Consider the following 21,641-nt stretch of genomic DNA (forward strand, 5'->3'; position numbering starts at 1 on the left):
AAAAAAGTGGGTAACTAAAATAGATTAAAGGTAATTTTTTTTTTTGCTAAATTTAGCCAAAAAGTTGCTGAACCGGATTTGAATGCTCTAAATGCATAGGGTTGGTGGTTCCAGGGATGGCTTACAGCTTACTGAATAGCTCATGCAGCCATCCTGTTGAGGACCTCTGTTAATTTACTTGTGCCCTGCTGTTACAGCATAACATAGCTTGCCTAAACCTCAGAATTTGTACATATGGAATAATTTAAAGCTTTGTATATAAAAATTGTGTAATCCATTATATAGCTCAGACTGCTCAGTTATATGTCTCAACTCTCTCTCTCTCTCTCTCTCTCTCTCTCTCTCTTCCTTTTTGAATCTTGTTCTTGATGGTAGCCTTTGGTGAAGGTTTTAGAGGCCTGAGGATTCAATTTTTTGCTTTGCTTTGCTGCAATAACACAGATTTTAGGCCTATTGGAGGAGTCGTTTAATAAGAAATTGTAAATGCTAGAAATCGTTTAGCTGAAAACCATGCTACAAATCGTGGTGCAAAGCACCTTTTCTTTGCGATGCATCGTTTTTGTTCAGGATTGGTCTTTGTATCTTTAGATTTGTTTATGATAGCCACATGTTTCCAATGTGGGACATGAGAACTAATGTGCCGCTGTACAATATCCCATCTGGGTGAGTCTTCAGCAATTTTTTGGTCTCATCATAATATGGCCTGAACTCCCTAATAATATCTTCGGGTGATTTTTAGTATATGCTATATCCCATTGGGGTGAACCTTAAGCTTTTTCCCTGTGTATCACGGATCATAGCAAATCTAGAGTCCAAGGCATTGTTATGAAGCAGATGCAAAAACATTGTGTGTTAATATGCATGATGGATCAAAACCTGTGAAGCAATTCCTAGTGTTCCAACGAGTCCACATCCTGGGTAATTAGACTGCCAATTACATGTGCAATAGGCAACCTCATGTGAGAGGGCATCCGAGCCCCCACCCTTTCAGACAAATGTCTAGATAGAACAAACCTCACCTAACCAAAAGACGTCTTACCTAATAGATACGGCCATTTACATAGTAGTCTAGTAAACAATCAACTCAAATGGCATATCAACATGTATCAACATATTCAATTAGGATATAAATTTCCTACAAACTAGGTTGGGGAAATTTTTTTACAACCCAGTTTGTCGAAAATTTATGTCCATTCAACAATGCCTGTCTTATCATAATTCAGGAAACACCTCTCTAATCCCAACACAATACAAAATTTCAACTGTTTGCACACTAATCAGATCAATAAAATAGTTCACTAAACCAGAAAGCAGCCAAAGTATCAAATAGCCAATGTGACCAATGCATTTCAGCATGTTAAGGACCTCCTAAGTTTAGAAACTAACACTCCAGTATAACCAATGCAAGGTAAAGTTCAATTAATAATGCCACAACTACCAAGGACTCTCCCATCGTGGACTAGCTTTGAAATACTATTGCTTGTTTTGAGTGATATACTATGTAAGAACATAGCAGTCGGGTGGGGAAATGTTTGTGTAGTAGTTCTCTATGGTGTCCGTGATTTCAAACCCGAATTTCTTGTAAAAGTTTATGGCATCCTCATTGTTTGTCTGCACATGCAAGTAAACCTCAAACATGTTTTGCTTGGAGCAGAGATCAAGAACATGGTTCAACAGCCTCGTACCTGCCAAATCCCAGGATTAGATCACTACACCTGCAAATAACAGAGTTTTCATCCAAAGCATGTGGAGAAAAGCTTTTTTCGAGAATAAACAAAACTAAGGATTAAGAATTCCAGCCAAAAAATATGTTGGAGGCTTGTTCTTTGTATTTCTTTCTTAATTTCACACGACTCCAGATAATTAACAGCAACTCTAGTGTCTAAAAAGTTGCAAAACCTAAAATTATTATGACATTTTCACGTCAAATTAAAGTGGGGTTTGGTGATGGTCGCAGATAATTTAGTTTTGGACTCCATATTCTGCATCGAACAACAAAGACAATAAAATAAAATAAAACAAACCATTCCACGAACAGATAAAGACTCTAAATACAAACAAATTCCATGTGGTTTAGTCGCTAGCATCAACCTCTAAACACCACTGGTCTCCTAGGTTAATGAAGAAAATGAAAAAAATCAATGGAGTCATTCCTAGGGGATCAATATTTGGCAGAACTTCTAGGTGGAATTTGAATTAGAAAATCCATTTTAAAGATATGAGGTTTAGCTTAAACAAGGGTCAATTAAGCCGACTTTTTGTTCTCTTTCAATTTCTTTTTTCCATTCAAAATGCCCGGAAAGGAAGCAAAGTGTATATAGTTTTCAGCTGCAGGGAATATGCAAAGGAATTTCCAAGTTGATTGTTGAATCAAATGGCATATATAGGTTTTTTTGGTTATACATAGGACTTATGGACATTAAGACCAATGTTTAGTGAAGAAATTCGTTGGCTTAACTCATTTCATAAAACCGGTTCAATAAGAGAGGGTTGTCCATTCTTTATAAACATGCCAAAGGTCTTGTTTACAAGCAATGTGAGATTATTTCTTAACATTTAAAAATTTTAGAAAATGTAACTCTTTGAAATCTTGGGCCATCGTCCCTTAACTTCCTTTTGATTAAATACTGTTAAATTATATGTACGTAAGTCATCTAAAATGATTAAGCCAATGAGAAAGGGTTAATTATTTAATCAAATATCTTTCCAGTCTACTAATTAACAATGCCGTGCGTTTATTGCACTGAATGACTTCTTTTTCATGCATGTGAAAGAAGTGAGCTTTAGGATTCAAATCAAACCCAGTTTCTTTCTTTGCGACGGACCCATTCTACTTTCAGCGTAAATGGTCAAGAGTAAAACGACTTCAACATATAGAAAAGTGGAAATTAATTGAAGTCATACAAGTTGGTGCATATAAATACCCCATATCCTTCACAGATTCTACATCAAACTTTTTATTCCCATCTAATTAGCTTAAAGAAGAAGATGAGGCTTCTAAATGTGCTTCTTGCACTCACAACAGTGCTTTTTCTCATTAGCATGCACTCATACACTGCTTGCTTGCATGGAGAAGTGTTGGAAATAATTTTGGATGGTACACAAATTCTCATTGATATAAAATAATTACAATATGAAAATTAAACAATAAAATAAATAAAATACAAGAGAAGAAAAGTAGAGTATGGAAAGATCTCACAATGCTATAGAATCACGCAAGAGCGTTGTCCTTAAAGGCTGATTCGTGCCTCCCGGAGTTTATAACTCGGTGCGATCGGATCCTTTGACACGCAACCTTCCAGGATTAGACTATAGCGTTTACCTTCGTTAAGGACGCACTTCCAATAACGAAGACTAGTAGAACAACCCTTTAATCTTCTTGATAAAAAACCGGAAAGAGAAAATAGAAATTGAATATAATAGAATTCTATGCAAATCGGTCTTCTAAAATATGACAAAACTCTTTTATAAAGAAAAATGGGTTTGCCTTTTTTTCTTTCTTGTTGCAAAACTCACTATATCATGGGATTGGGGATGTTTTCTTTCTTTATATAATTAATGACCAAATGGTCATAATACCAAAAAACAATAAAACATTTGCTAATAATCAAATGGTCAAACTACAATAAAACTTGTTAAAGACTAACGGTCAAAACGGTAATAATCAATTATGTTAGAAAATTAATATGCACAGCGGAATGAGTACCTTATTTGCACTGCAATCAAATTCTTCAATGAATTTCTTCCTTTTCCCAGTGATGGAATACACTACCAGAAATACTGGAGTAGTATTCACAAAATCCACAGTCTAAGAGCACCACCAATGAAACTATATTGAGAGAGAGAGAGTTGTTTTCTGTTTTTTCTTTTCATATGTTCGTCTCTCAAACTATTTTATAGGAGAGTATTTATACTATCACTCATTTAAAATGAAGATAGCAGTTTTTTCTTTTTAGAATAACTGACAATGTCAGTTTTCTACTTACAAGCCAAGTGTTGTGTCACTTGGTTTTGTACACGTAGAGGCGTGCCTTTTGTGAACACCTATCTTATTTTCAACATCTCCCACTCGTACACAATGGGCACGACCCGGTCATGCATCTCTCAATGTATTTTTCATTATTCATACTTGCAAATAGACTGTGCGACCACCGAGTACTCCTGCATAAGAAGGTTGGGAGCACTATACCAAATCTTTATTAAAAAAAAAAAAAAAAAAACCAGCATAGCAACATCCCTAAAAAAATGTCTTGTTATGCCCTAGACTCATTCGAACACATCAGATCAAACATCTCTAATCCCTCTTGAGTTAACTCAGAACAATGTTTGACCTACCCATAAAATTCCATGATGTATTCACGATTATGTCGCTATTATCATATAGCGCCTTAACCTGTTGACAGTGAATACACTCAGAAATATGTTATTGAATAGTCTTCCCTTCGCATTCATGCCACTCAACTTTGGTCCAATCGCTTTCCTAGTTATGTCCCTTTAGACTCCATCAATCATAGCCATAGGCAACATACTAGAGTAGCAGACATAAAGACCTCCGTCTTATGACATAGTCAAAAAAGTCAACAAGGGCACAAAATATATATAGTCATGGAAAAATGACTTGTGGAACTCACATGGTGAGGAAATAGGGATTGATTTACTCACCTTCTCAATTTGGTCGCATGAGCACATGTAGTATGAAATACATGTTACAGTTAAGTTCTCTTAAAAAAAAAAATTGTATGTATAAACTCAATAAACTGTACAGATCTTAGTCTAGTCGCTACACAAGCGCCTAACCCGAGCCCCTCATTTGCTCACCATCTTAGGCACCAAATTAAGGTCTCACATCCGGCTAATTATAGGTCACATGAATTGTGGGTTATTCATGCATGGTCTAAACAACACTATAGACCTCATCTTAGCACCAACTAAGGCAACATTTGTTTGTGTCAACTACCTTTACTTGCTACACAAGTATCAAAGGGCACAATGTCTCGTCTCAACTCGCTACCCAAGCGCCAGAGGCGATTGCTCATGTGAGTGAGCCAATCTAAACCTATTGACATACCTTTCATACCATGGAACCAATCATTTGATAAGTGTCTGTATTAAACAATATGTCATATGATAATTCAAAAAACAAATAATGAATAACATCATATGCATTAATAAATAAATATCCCAAAAGAGTACAACAATCGTCAACTGAATAACAAATGATTACATTCTACACAGTCCCAAACTCCTAACATGAGTCTAAAAAGCATCTCTAGCGATAGGCTTTGTCAAGGGATCTGCAATCATTTGACCAGTAGAAATGTGTTTCAGGACCACCTCTTTTTACGCAACCATGTCTCTAATGTAGTGATATCTTATGTCGATATGTTTGGTTTTCCTATGATACTTGGGGTCCTTAGCATAAGCAAGAGCTGTTGTACTATCACAATGAATTGTCACAGGATTTGAAGCATCCGCGACAATCTCAAGATGCTTAAGGAATCTCCTCCACCAAACAGCTTCTTGAACCGCTGCAGAACAAGCTACATACTCGGCCTCCATAGTCGATAACGCTATGCAGGGTTGTTTCTTGCTACTCCAAGTAATGGCACCATTATCAAACAAGAAAGCATATCCAGATGTCGATTTGCGCTCGTCTAGGTCACTACCCCAGTCGGCGTCACTATATCCGACAAGACGCAAATTCGAACCCTGATAGCAAAGTACATAATCTGCGGTTCCTTTGAGATATCTTAATATCCTCTTGACTGCTTTCCAGTGGATCTGTCCGGGGTTAGATTGGAATCTACTAACCAGGCCAACTGCATAGCATATGTCCGGCCGAGAACACATCATAGCACACATCAGGCTACCTATGGCATTAGCATAAGGAACACGGGTCATCTTTTCTTTCTCATCTTGAGTCTTAGGACACATCTCTTGGCACAAGTTTTCACCTTTAGCAATAGGATTGTCAATGGGTTTACAATCATACATCTGAAAGCATTCAAGAACCTTCTTTATATAGGTTTGTTGCGACAAACCTAGAAGTTTCTTTGATCGATCCCTGAAAATCTTAACTCCAAGAATGTAGTCTGCCTCACCCATGTCCTTCATCTCAAAGTTGGAGGACAGCCACCCTTTAGTGGCGACTATCATATCCTTATCATTTCCAGCCAACAAGATATCATCAACATACAATGACAAAATGATGATACTCCCCTTGGACCGTTTGACATAAACACAATGGTCTTCTTCGGTCATCGTAAACCCATTCAAAAGAATAGCTCGATGGAATCTTAGATACCACTGTCTAGATGATTGCTTCAGGCCATAAATGGACCGTTTTAGCTTGCATACTTTGCGCTCTTGTCCATCGGCCATTAAACCAATTGGTTGATCCATATAGATCTCCTCATCTAGTTCTCCATTGAGAAAAGTTGTTTTAACGTCCATTTGATAGAGTTTCAAATTCATAGAAGCAACTATGGCCAGAATCAGACGAATTGAGGCAAACCTTACTACTGGTGAAAAGGTTTCCTCATAATCTATACCCTCTTGTTGGGTATAACCTTTTGCCACAAGACGAGCTTTGTACCTTTCTATTGAACCGTTCGCCTTGCGTTTGACCTTAAGAACCCATTTGTTCCCAATAGTCTTTCGCCTTGGCGGTAGGTTCACCAAATCCCAGACCTGGTTAGTCTTCATTGACTCGATCTCATCATTCATTGCTTTAATCCATTCATCTTTTGCAGAAGATGAGAGAGCCTCTTGAACTGTCCTAGGCTCATCATCATCATGCGGACCAATCATGAAAGCTTCCCCTTCAATCTCGAAACAACGACGGGGAAGATTTCCACGTTTGCTCCTACGCGGTTGAGGTTGTTGAGAATCCTCCACTAGCGGTATGCTCCCACTAGGCGGCAAGTCGCTCCCACTATCCATAGGAGTTTGAGGAATTTCTTCTTCATTCTCAACTAGGCCACTTAGAGCGCCTTCCTCTTGATCCAAAGCCTCATAAAGCTCTAAATTTCTTTCAACTTCACCTCTGGTTGGAAACTCATCTTCGATGAAATCCACATCTCGTGACTCTATCTCAGTCACCCTTCCTTTGGTTTGTTCTCCTATCAACACGTAGCCCTTGGAATGCTCTGAATATCTTAAAAAGATACATTCTTTTCCTCTAGGGCCTAATTTCCCATACTTATGAGAAGTGTCATGAACAAATCCCGCTGAGCCCCATGGCCGCAAGTAACTCAAATTGGGTTTCTTGCCAGTCCATAACTCATAAGGAGTAGAAGGTACTAATTTGGAGGGCACACGGTTAAGAATGTAGGCAGCAATCAAAAGTGCATCCCCCCAATATGATATTGGTAAGTTTGCTTGCGCCATCATTGATCTAATCATCTCTAGTAGAGTTTGATTTCTCCTTTCCGCCACGCCATTTTGCTGCCGCGTACTTGGCATCGTAAGTTGCCTTTTGATTCCCTTTTCATCACAAAGCCTTCTAAATTGCTCAGAAAGATATTCACGTCCACGATCAGTTCTTAGAGTTTTAACACTCTTGTCTAATTGATTCTCAACCATATTCATATATCGTCTAAAACAATCCAATGCTTCAGATTTATGGGAAATCAAATAAACATGACCGTATCGCGAAAAATCATCTATAAATGTGATGAAATAAAACCCACCATGTCTTGCCCTTACATTCATTGGGCCACAGATGTCTGAATGGATTAATTGCAATGGAAAAGATGCCCTAGTGGCTTTTCCAAACGGTTTTCTAATTGACTTTCCCATAAGACAATGTTCACATGTGGACAAGGACACTTTAGCAAGATTGCCTAATAGGTTTTCTCTAGCTAATCTAGTCATCCTTTCTTATCCAATATGGCCAAGCCTAGCATGCCATTTAATTGAATCAACATTATCAGAAGAAGTCAATAAAGCAAATGATTTATCATAACTAGAATAATCCAAATCCAATATTAAAAAACCATCTGAAATAAAACCACATCCATAATATGTTGTTCCCAAATATATGTAAACACCATTATCAAATACAAACCGAAAACCAAATTTAAGCAACGTAACTACAGAAAGCAAGTTTCGTCGAATCTCGGGAGCGTATAACACATCATGGAGTAATAGAGTGCGTCCACCTCGCAAGTCCAGCTTGTAGGTACCAATACCAAGTACCTCCATGCGAGCTCCATTCCCTACTTTTATATCTCGACTCCCAACAGGAATTCGACGGTACTCCACAAATCCGACCCGATCTCGAGCTACATGTTCGTTGCTGCCGAATCTACAGTCCACATAGGAGAGGAATGAGCAACCAAAACATGGCTAGATACATAAACATAGTGAGAAAAGTCAGAGAGTACCTTCTTCGGCTCAGTGCACTCACGAGTGAAGTGGCCTTCCTTTCCGCAGTTAAAGCAAAGCAGCTTAGACTTGTCTTTTTGACCAGCGTGTTACCTCTCTTGCGCTTGTAAGTCTTTGCCTTCTTGGGCCCTAGTCCAGTAGCTCCATGTTTGTCATTGTTCTTGCGCTTAGGCCTATATGCCCTACGCGAACTTGACTCAGCCAAATATGCAAAACTGTTGGGCTTAGCAGCCTCTAGGCGCTCAGCTTCAAGTTCCAAATGACGCGAAACATCATCAAAAGTTTTAATGTTCTCATTGTGCGTCAGATTTTGGCTCATAGCTTCCCAAGAGCTTGGTAGTGAACGAATCACCGCTTGGACCTGTTTCTCATCAGTAAGTTGGTTTCCAGCTGCTTTGAGCTTGCGGATCATGGATGACATCACCCTAAGATGCAGCTTCATTATATGATCTGTGCGCATCTTGTAGGAGTCAAATCTCATGGTCAATCTGCGCAGTCTAATGGCAGAAGTGCCACCAAACTTTATCTTCAGTGCTTCCCACATATCTTAAGCTGTTGGATATACCTCGAACTCACCAATTAGATCATTGTGCATGCTGCTTAACATAGTAAAGCGCGCAGATTGATCCTTTTTGCGCCAATTTTCAAAAGCAGCAAAATCTCTTATGTTTTGTTCGGTATCCCCTTGCATTGGCTCAGTCAGTGAATGGGACAAGGTCTCCAAGACCTCTTGTTCATTTAAAACATATCGAATCTTTCGATGCCATATGTCATAATTTTCCTCATCCAATTTTTCCCCTTTATTCAAATCAGCAACAATACTTTTTGAAGCCATATTACTACAAAGAAATTGCGCAAAGGGATATTATACACACATAAAAAATTTGTAGCGATAATCTAAGTTAAATAAAATAATTATTAACACGTCGCGAGATCGAAAAATCGCTAAGCTTCATAATCATCTCCCGTGCCACAAGTGTCATAAATATTAATATTTAACTTAATTTTCGCACAAAATTATGTATGGGAGAAAAAATAAATTTAACTCAACCATAACTCCCACTATTAAATTAATTCTAGGCAACAAACATAAATATCATGCCAAGAATAAATTCAATGTCATCATTTTAGGGGCTACACATGCTCTTAAAAAATTATCTCAACAAATTTTAAAAGAATAAGCATGCGTTAAATTTCTCCAAAGAAATAATTATGGATTTTGATATACAATCCTTATATAAAAAATAAATCCATAAAAATTACTACAACCCCTAACAATTTTACATACATGCCAATATTAAACAGACTGTACAAAGAAAAATATTTAACATGCAATCTCTTCAACAAATGAATTTTCATTCATTTATGCAAATGTATTATTCTATTATAAATAACAAATGGAACTCCATTACTAAAGGATTCTAGTAGCCCAGTGGTTATAGTGTTTGCTACTATTTCCACACGGCAAGGGTTCAAACCCACTTGCCTTCATCTTTTTACTAAAGGCATACGTGGACTGCATGATTTCAGTAAAAAGAAATTTACCAAAAATTCTGCAGGGGAATCGAAACAGGGCCACGGTAATTATAGAAGCACCGCTTGACCATTAGGCCAAAGCAGATTCTTGAGAAGGTGCAACAGTTCAAATATATAAACGGTTATTTGAACCAGGCCTTCTTCTATCTCTGAACATCGGACTGTCGCCCTATTTCCAGACTCGCCCTTAAACTTAAATCCTTCAGATCTCCCTCATTATAGGTCCGTTTTTCGCATTCCATATGTCAAATTAAACCTTATGACAAGTATAATCTAACCATATGAAAAATTAACGCAGTTGATGATAAACAATTATCAGAAAAATAAAAACAAACTTTCATGTTCTTCAACTAAGAATGTTATATCTCTCAATATACATTTCCAATCATCACCAAATTTTGTGGGCATATTCATATGAATGTTCTCTACAACATGTATAAATTTGGTAGTCTAATTCATTCATTTTTGAAATTTGCCATTAAAGGCCATATATTAATGAAAATGGCATATTAATCAGAGACTTGGTTTCATTGCAATTTCTCATGTATACAAAGGCATATATACAATGAGAAACACAAAACCTGGCTCTGATACCAATGTTATAAAATTAATATGCACAGTGGAATGAGTACCTTATTTGCACTGCAATCAAATTCTTCAATGAATTTCTTCATTTTCCCAGTGATGGAATACACTACTAGAAATACTGGAGTAGTATTCACAGAATCCACAGTCTAAGAGCACCACCAATGAAACTATATTGAGAGAGAGAGAGAGAGAGTTGTTTTCTGTTTTTCCTTTTCATACGTTCGTCTCTCAAAGTATTCTATAGGAGATTATTTATACTATCACTCATTTAAAATGAAGATATCAGTTTTATCTTTTTAGAATAACTGACAATGTCAGTTTCCTACTTACAAGCCAAGTGTTGTGTCACTTGGTTTTGTACACGTAGAGGCGTGCCTTTTGTGAACGCTTATCTTATTTTCAACAAATTAAAACTAATTTTTATATAATAACTCATAACCAAGTAATAAATACAAACGGTCATAAAAATTATATCTCATAACCAAATAATAAATACAAACGGTCATAAAAGTTATATCTCATAACCAAGTAATAAATACAAACGGTTATAAACCAAAATGGTTAAAGATGATTTTTATTTATCATAAAAACTTGTGAATATATCATCAAATGAAAAAACATTTTCAAATGACTGAAAAATAAATGTTTGTAACAAATATTACAACAATCCTGCATATGTTACAAACATTAGAATAAAATGAGATTAAAAGCATGCATCGATGTGGTACCCGAAAGTTTTAACCACACCTAGGATAAATAAATATGAACTTAATGAATCGTGGTAGAGTTAAACTCTTTTAAAAAATTCACAAATTAAACAAACTTATCATCCACATAACTTTCTCCAAAAACAAAAAATTAAATCAAATCAAATAAACAAAAAGTTAAATTAAATCAAATAAAGAAAATTGGGTTGTTCTATAGCGGGTTGGCGCCTTATACAGGCCATGCGTCTCTGGGCTTCATGAGTGCTCTAGAGACTTGCCAAAGTCTCATAAGAGGCGGCACCACCTCCACACTCACATAGGTGGCGTCCATCAAGAATGTGTGCAGAGAACATCTCATCCCAACAAGTATGGACTATGGACCCATTAAGAGTTTTAAACTCATCCTTACTCACTCTGCATCTTTTGTTATTACACCATAAAATGGCTTTCATGAGTGCTCTAGAGACCTACCCAAGTCTATAGGAGATGACACCTCCACACTCATATAGGTGGTATCCATTAAGAGTGTGTGCAGGGAACACCCCATCCCAACAAGTAAGAACTATGAATCCATTAAGAGCTTTAAGCTCATCCTTAATCACTCTGCATCTTGTACTGTCTTACACCATAGGGATGGACTCATCACTAATCTTCCTAACAAGATAGTTAATAAACATAAATTGACAGTACCATACCTCATTTCACTTGTGACTTCGTTTCCCATTAAACCTCATTCATGGGATCTCCAATCATAGAGGTTAGGTATCAATCACAGTGTCATGATTTGGGTATTAGTCCTATCCCCCTCGATGCTTCTCTCACTAGCCTTCTTGCTAGTGGCATGGTCAAAGAATCTGCAGAATTCTTTTATGACCTCACAAAGTCCATGGACATATACCGGTTTCAATAAGCTGCCTCACAATATTGTGCACTTTCTCATTATAAATTCTTTACTCGAGCTTTGGCAGCCTGACAATCACAATAAACACATAGATCCAGCTATGTTAGCATATAAAGGCAAATTAAATAAATTAACCAATAGATTCTTTAGCCATTCATCTTCAGTTCATGCCTTCTCCAAGGCAATTAACTTTGACTCCATAGTAAACCTTGCTATGCAAGTCTTTTTGAAAACTTTCAAGAGATAGCTCCTCCAATCAGAGTAAACACATAATAGCCATTTGTAGGCTTTGCTCATCTGAATCAATAATATAGTTGCATTCCTTTCAATATAGCAGGATAATCACAATAAGACAAACCAAAATTAATTGTGCCTTTGAAAATTTCAACAATTTAGAGATCGCATCACAATGGCTCAATACCATGATTATGAGCATATCTACTCAATTTACTAACAATATATGTAACACCGAGACATATACAGTTTGTCAAAACATCAAGCTACCAATGATTTGTGCATATTTTTCTTACAAAAACACCATCACCATGATTCTTAACCAAGTGTATTTTTGAATCATATGGCGTAGACATAGGTGGATAATAAAAGTGCTCAAAATCTTTTAAGCATCTTATCAACATTATATGTATGAGATAAAATAATGCAATCATTATCCCTAATAACTTTAATGTCCAATTTGACATTAGCTTTACCTATGTCTTACATATCAAAATTAGATGGAAGAAATAATTTAACTTTATGCACAATATCAATGTTAGTTCAAAATAATCAAGTCATCAATATATTAAAAAATAAATAATGACACATTCATTATTGTAAAATTTGTTATGTATTTACTTGCACCATTAATCAAATATGCAATAGACAACATCACCTTGTCAAACTATTCATATAATTGTTTAGGAGTTTGCTTTAATCCATACAAGGATTTCACTAGTTTGCACAAATGTTCTTGACCGGGGATTACTAGTCCCTCGGGCTGCTCCATATAAATCTCTTCATCATTTAGAAAAATAACTTTGACATCCATTTGATGTACAACAAATTTATAAATATAAGCAATGGCAAATAACATTCCAAAAGATACAATTTTAGTAATTGGAAAATAAGTATCAAATAATCAACATATACATTTACTTGTAGTTTTTAGCTACCAAGTCTACCATGTGCTTATCTATTGTATCATCTAGTTTAAGCTTATTCTTAACCACCTATTTATAACAAATTGATTTGGTCTTAGGAGGTAACTCAATGAGTTCCCAAGCATGATTAGACATAATTGATTTCAATTATTTATAGCTTCTAACCAATTAAATTAAAAATAAATAAAATGCATCAAAAATAGATTTAATTGCTTCACCATAACATATTGGATCATCATCAACAATATAAGCAATAAAATCCATACCGAGATTCCTTTCGTTCTAACTCGCTTGCTTCTTCTCAATTCTTACACATCATCAACAATTTTATTAGAAGCACCAAAAAATCATGAAATAATTTTTTCCTTATTTTTCAAAGGAACACATGATCAAAGATAATAACCTTTTTTAAATTCAATAATATTATTGTAATCTAAAATATCACTCTTGATAGTAGGGAATCTATAGCATGAACTATTACATGTAAAACTAATAAAATCACAATCATAGGTTTTAAAAACTAAGCTTCCTCATTTTAGGTTTTAAGTAACATAACATTTGTCAAATAGCCACACACTTCGAGGTATTTCAAACAATGCTTATGAATATGACAAACAAAATAAAGGCTTCCCCCCACACTTTGGTGAATAGCCCAAAAATTGACAATCATAGCATTCATCAGTTCTTTTCATTTTCTTAGTGTCGCCAAGATTTACATGTACAAATTTATCATACCAAATGAAATAAATCAAGTAATCACAAGAAAATAAAATTCTATTAATAGCTCACAAGAACTTTAAGAAATAACTTCTATGAGCCAATTTTTCTATAAGTATGATCTATCATTTACTCTTCTTTATTTTCTGTCAATTGACAGTTCTAAAGATGTTTTAAAAATACTAATCACCACTTGTGATTTTTCAACATGATCCTTATATATTATATATATAGGGATTACATATTTCAAGTTCTATCAAGATTTTAAAAATAAAATCTTTTTAACTAAAGCCCCAATAAATATGCAAAGTATCAAGCCCAATCAAATAATAATCAACTATTATTGGCTCATTTTAATAAATACGCCAATGATATCATTCTTATGATATGATAAATTTATCATGTATCAAATGAACCTCAATAATCACATATATTTTATTCTGAACCATCATGTCAGAGAAATTTGAAAGCTCAATGATATATATGAGGAATTACCAAATAACTTAAAGTGGTTATGCTAATCTAGCATGTCATAGCTAACATAAATGCTAGATACTATTTCTTTTTTGAAATAGATGAATCAATAGAAGCCACCGCTTATCATATACAAAATTCATGTAATTATAAAACTTGGCACCAGCTTTAATTCAATCAAGGAGTACCACCATAACTTCTATTTTTTTTTTTTTTTTTCATTTTAATAAATGAAATGTATATTATGCCTTAAAAATAAGACCTATGAATTAGAGTTTAAAACTCACAGCAGAGCCAACAACTTTACTCCAAGATCTTCCAAAATAGATTGTCATCACCACATACCAACTAGGTGTCGTGAGAACCAATCGACTCAATACGCGCATCACATCTCTTCCTTTTACTATGTGCTTACCTGCAAAAATCTTTAGAAAAGTGGTATTCTCTGCACACAATTAGCAATACCTATGTATTTTCTCCATCACAAAAATGAGTAATCACTCACAGTTATTATTATTAATTTATATGGATGTTTTCCAGCCAAGCTTAACACAACATAACAAAAAAATGCTAAGTTCTAAAAAATCCATAAAAAGGCTTAACTTTTTTTATTGTAAGAATAGTAACCCAACAATAAAAGATTATTTGACAATCAATAAATTGAGTTCAAATAATTGAAAACTCTTACAATCAAAATATTTTCATTTTCAACAACTACACAAGAAATTAAATTCTTTTTCTAACAAATGAATACAAAATCTTTCCACTCAAATATTTGATTTCATCTTTCTCATATGTGAATTGCATACCGCAAACTCTTATAGCATTTGCATTTTCATAAGTTTAAATACCATTGTTATGATACTAATCAAAATATTTGTGCAACCATCACGAGTCAACCTTTAAGATTGTTGGAAATAATTTTGGATGGTGCACAAATTCTCATTGATATAAAATTATTACAATATGAAAATTAAACAATAAAATAAATAAAATACAAGAGAAGAAAAGTAGAGTATGGAAAGATCTCACAATGCTATAGAATCACGAAAGAGCGTTGTCCTTCAAGGTTGATTCGTGCCTCCCAGAGTTTATAACTCGGTGCGATCGGATCCTTTGACACGCAACCTCCAGGATTAGACTATAGCGTCTACCTTCGTTAAGGACGTACTTCCAATAACGAAGATTAGTAGAACAACCCTTTGATCTTCTTAATAAAAAACCGGAAAGAGAAAATAAAAATTGAATAGAATAGAATTCTATGCAAATCGGTCTTCTAAAATATGACAAAACTCTTTTATAAAAAAAATGAGTTTGCCTTTTTTTCTTTCTTGTTGCAACTATATCATGGGATTGGGGATGTTTTCTTTCTTTATATAATTAATGATCAAATGGTCATAATACCAAAAAACAATAAAACATTTGTTAATAATCAAATGGTCAAACTACAATAAAACTTGTTAAAGACTAACGGTCAAAATGGTAAAAATCAATTAAAACTAATTTTTATATAATAACTCATAACCAAGTAATAAATACAAACGGTCATAAAAATTATATCTCATAACCAAATAATGAATACAAACGGTCATAAAAGTTATATCTCATAACCAAGTAATAAATACAAACGGTTATAAACCAAAATGGTTAAAGATGATTTTTATTTATCATAAAAACTTGTGAATATATCATCAAATGAAAAAACATTTTCAAATGACTGAAAAATAAATGTTTGTAACAAATATTACAACAAGAAGAACAAAAATTGATGAACAAAAACCTTTTGCTAGGGTCACTGCAAAAGGGTCCTGTGTCTCCATCTGAGCCTAATCCAGTCACGGAGTCCACTTCGACAATCAGTTCAAGGGCCTTTGCAAGTCACAATTTTGCTCCTTTGATGGGATCACTGTAAAGGGGTTATATGCCTCCATCTGAGCCTAATCCAGTCACTGACTCTGCTTCAACAATCAGTTCAAGAGCATTAGCAGGTCATAAATTCGCTCCTTTGATGGGATCATTGCAAAGGGGCCCTGTGCCTATATCTGCTCCTAATCCGGTCACTCACTCTGCTTTGACAATCAATTCAAGAGCATTTGCAGGTCACAATTTCACTTAACTGATGGGATCACTGCAAAGGGGTCTTGTGGCTCCATCTACACCCAATCCAGGCACCTATATACCAGCTTCAACAATTGGCCAAAAGGCCTACATGGGTCACAATATGGCTCATTTGTTAGGCTCATTGCAGAAGAGTCTTGTCCCTCCATCCGCAACCCATCCAGGCACTCACACCCCCGTTTCAACACTAGGCCAAAGGGCCTTTGTTAGTCACAATATGGCTCATTTGCTAGTCTCTATATAGAGGGTTCTCGTCAACCCCTCGGCGCCAAATCCGGCCATCCCTTAGGTGCATATGCTAGAGTATTAATGATTCCTCATGACGTGCCATAGAGAGGAAATAAAGCTGGTTTAACATGGGCACCAACATAAATATAAAAAATAAAAAATAAATAAAAATTAATTCAAAACCTCTAATTAACGTATTAATTACTATTTTAATTGGTGCATATATGTAAGAATAATGGCAACAAAAACACTTGCCAGCCTTTCTTTCCATTTCTTGTGTTTTTTTTTGACATGTCTACACAAAGGAAGGGGGAGGGGGGATTCGAACTAGTAACCTCCACTTCATGAAGCGTGGTTCACAGCCGATTGAGCTATCCGATTGAGCTTTCCATTTCATTTTGGAATTCTTTTGTATAAATCCTAGAATTAATTGCTACACACATGCAGTATACTTATTTGAAAGAATAAAATGTTGCTGATCTTTTTTGTTTTTCCAGTGCATCCATGAATGTATGTTGTTTCCATCTTCTAAAAGAACAATTATAACTTCTAATTTATTCATTTTTATGTGATGCATAACCATTTACAAATTAAGCTGCGAATTATGTATGTATCCTAAATCATACATGCAATAGAGACATTGTTAGTTCTTGTATTGGCTTAATTCAGTTCTAAAATGCAGAGGCTACTGTTCATGGGCTCAAACACTGATATAGAATGCTCAGAATCCAATCTCCACCGTTCATAATGTAGATTCATATGTTAGGAACATCCTTGCAAAATTTCAGCTCAATCGGACCACAAACGCCCAATAGTCGGAGCTGTTGATCAAGACTGGACAGCATTTCCAGAATGCTGTTTCACCCATGTCTGGACATGCCTTCCCTGGGTCCGGACATGCCTTCCCTGGGTCCGGACCTCATTTTCAGAAACTCAAATTTTGCTCCGCAAAGCCGTGTCCGGACAGCCCATTAACATGTCCGGACACCCCGTAAGTTTTAGGCCCAAAAACGTGATTTTAAGTGGGTTAGGTCTAGGGTTTTGTCGGGGGTATATATACATCATTATTGAAGAAAGAGGCACGAATTTTCACCCTCAGAGAGTTCTTGTGAGGCTGTGCTTGAGTGATTATTTTGTTGTGAGCCAAATTGATTCCTCTTAGAGGATTTTTGTTAGTATTGATTGTGTGCTTAATTGAAGTATATCGGAAGGGTCCGATAAAGGAGAATCACGTTAAAGAAGATTGTGAGCGATGAGACAAGTTGGAAGCTTGTCGATCTTACAGAGTCAAGGTCTTGCAAATGGTTGTAAGTGTTCCTAGTGTCTGTAATCTCTGGATAATCTTTTGATAGTGATTTCCTGGGTTTGGCTGCCCCGGAGAGGTTTTACTTTTAGAATGTTTTCTAAAAGGTTTCATCTTTGTCATCAAAATCTTTGTGTGTGATTGTTCATATTTCGGTAATTGTTTGCTTTGATAAATATCCGTTAATTCCGCATAAAATTGTGATATTTATCTGTTTAGAGTTTTTTAGACATAGTTAACAAGGAAACAAATTTCATTGAATAATTAAATTTTGAGTAGTAAGATCTTTTAGCCAACGCTCAAAATTTAATTCAGCGCCCAATAAATAAACTGAGTGTATGCTAGAGATATGTATGGACGCTGAATTTATTTATTGGACGTCCATGATATTTTGATCTTCAAAAATATTAATTAATTATTACTTATTAGTGATATGATCACTATTTTAATCACAAAGTTTTTTTTTTTTTTTTTGTTTTTTTAACAAAAAAAAAAAAAAAAAACCTCTTGTTTGTTGGGTCAAACAAATTGGAGAAAGTAAGGTCTCCCCCAACAAAGGACACGCCACCTTTGATGGGTCATCGGCCTCATGGCAATAAGATTGAGAAGAAAGGCTTCAGTCCAGCAGGGAGAGTCCAAGTTCGAGAGAATTAGCCAGTTCTTCGTGAAAGAAAGGCCCCAAGGTAACTAACCAGATCCAATAGAATAGCCCAATTTCCCCATCTAATAAGAGTGAGCTGAGGCCTGGACTATATGGGCATTCTGCCTTTGATATGTCGGAGTGGCTAGAGCCTAGATGTTTGATAAATAAGAGTTGCCCCAAAATCATAAGGGTAAAAAATAAATAAATAAATAGTAACGAAAAAGATATTGTAAGGCAATTTTTGGAATTAGTATCTCTCAAGTTCATTTGAACTAGATAATATCCAGTTAATTATATTGAATGGATATTTTTGTCCCCTTAAAAATTGAAAAGACAAAAATACCCCTAAAATATAATTAACTGAATATTATCTAATTCAACTAAACTAAAGAGGATCCTATTCCTAATTTTTGGGCAACGAGTCCAGAGAGAACAGAGTGGGAGGTAGTTTTAATGTTGAAAATGTCTTTGATGTCATTCTCTTGTATTTATTTATTTTGTAAACTTACAATTTAATTTATAGGACTCACACGTGGACCCATAAATTTAATAGTAAATTTATACATCTCTTATACTAAGAAAGATAAAAGATATACAAGAAAATCAAAATAAATTTTTCTCTTACTGTTTAGGTTTCTTTGATTTATATAGCTGTTTAAGTCCAAATGAAAGTATTGTTCCAAAAAAAAAAAACATCAAATGAAAGTAGTGCCTTAATGCGATCATGTGTAGTTTTTTTTTTTTTAACATGTTCACACAAGGGTTAGGGGGAGGGGTATTTGAAATAATGACCTTTGCTTAATGAAACATGATCTCCTGCTGATTGAATCACCCTTTAAAGACGTAATCATGTGTAGTTAGATGGTATATATGCCCTAAGAATGTGGCGGTGATCTTCACAGTCACAACCCTTTTACCGGATTGTTATTTATATTTACTTTTTTTGAATTATAATTTTGTGGGTAAAGTCCAACTAAGATTACTTTCATTTTCAGTGCCAAATCAATAGTATGTTTTTTTTTTTTTCTTAAAAAAAAATAATCTAGTCTCATTGAAAAAGGATCACGAGCATAACACTCTTACATCACAGAACAAAAAGCTCTGAAAAATCATAACCGAAGCTACGAGGTTACAAATCATAGATGCTTATATAAAAATCAAACATTCAAAACTTATCTATGACATTAATATCCGCTAACCTATGACTACTTTTCAGTTATAATACCAGATCTATTCCAAACAGACTCAACTCAATGCATAGGTAACTCATCTTCCTCGCTCTGAAAACAGATCACATCCACAACCCAAAGGTCTGGACAATCCTTATCCAAACATAAATATAGACAACAAAAAACAGAGAAAACCCTGCCCCAACAGAAAAATAGCCATAAAAGCACAGATCTGCTCCTGAGAAGATTAGATCTACTCCTTATCGACCCAAAACAGTTGAAAAACTACATCATTTTTCTTGCAGATCTCTTACGAGAGCAGATCTAAAGAGAAAATTATTATTCAAAACAAACAAAACAAGCAACACTGCTAGCAAATCAGCAGCGACCAAAGTAGAGGAGATGATGGGCACTGGCCAGCGTTGGCACGTGGTGGAGCGGATGGAGGAGAAGGGAGGCGCAGCACCTTCGAAAGCAGGCGGTAGCGGCCGGAGTTGTTGATTTCTGGCCGAAAAACACCTACAAAAACAAAGAAAATCAGAGAAAAACGCACAGAAAGGGAGGGGGGTTTAAGAGGGGGGAGAGGGGGAAGGGGGAGAGGAGGAGGGCGACAACTATAAATCAATAGTATGTTTAAGCAGTTGCAGAGAACATGGATTTTGTATTGTCCCATTATCGTCAAGTATTATGACGAGCCTTCTGAACATGTATTCTTATTTCTAGGGTTCTAGCAACATGTTGATATATAATTTATTAATCTTGTTAAATTATCAATTATCTCAAAAGCTTAAACGGATAGAAAGAGATAAATAGAATCATTTAATCATTATTTTAACAAATCTTCACAAATTATCACGCTTTTATAAGAATCAATAACTTACAAAGGTGATAACTTTTTTCGAGGGATGGTCAGACCATCCTCAAGGTGACCGACCACCCAAAACAGATTAAGAGAGATGGGCTGGCCAATCCTTAACCCTTTTTTTCTTTCTTCATGTATCTATGTGATAATGAGCGTCATGAATTGAAGACAAACTTATTAAAAAATAAAAACAGCCTACAATGAAGGCAAACTTATAATAGAGAAATGTTTGGTTTCTATTTTTTGTTGAATGAAGAATGAGTAAATTCGTCATTAAATATGTGGGATTATATGTAAGTCTTATAGATTGAATAGTAAATTTGTAAAAAAAATGAAAAAAAAAAAAAAAAAAACACTAAGAAATGAACGTGTAATACTACTAAAAAAAATATTGGTGCTGCTGGTCAAATAATAATTAGATAATATATGGATTAAAAAAAAAAAAAAAACTTTTCGTTGTCTTCTAAATTATTTGTGTTGCTTTAATCAAACACGTATACAATATCAGAACTCAGAAGTGGTAGGTTGGTGGTCAACAGCTTTCTCAGCGACATATTTCTTTTTTTAAAAAAAAAAGTACATTTCCACTAAACCAAACCAAAGATAAGCAGGAAAAGAAATAAAATCAACTAAGCGCATTCTCAGCAGTTTTTTTATTATTTTTCATACATTTAAGAATTCAAACTACTTTTTATTTTTTTATATCAAAATACACCATAATAAGTTTCCTTAATCATTTCTTATATTATTAAAATATTTATTTTTTAAAATTATATTATATATATATATGACAAGAGAGAGAATTGTAAAAGAAAAGAGGAGAGAAGAGAGAGTAGAGAAGAGAGAG

The 21,641-nt window shown here is 35.0% G+C and overlaps 1 pseudogene; it reads right to left on the reverse strand.

Moving 5' to 3' along the window:
* Window positions 1-1,473: 1,473 nt before the first annotated feature.
* The window catches only part of LOC132189119 (uncharacterized), a 39,953-nt pseudogene continuing 19,785 nt past the window's right edge, over window positions 1,474-21,641 (reverse strand).

This window comes from Corylus avellana, chromosome 9 (assembly GCF_965113065.1).
Source record: "Corylus avellana chromosome 9, dhCorAvel1.hap1.2, whole genome shotgun sequence".
NCBI classification, from domain to species: Eukaryota; Viridiplantae; Streptophyta; class Magnoliopsida; order Fagales; family Betulaceae; genus Corylus; species Corylus avellana.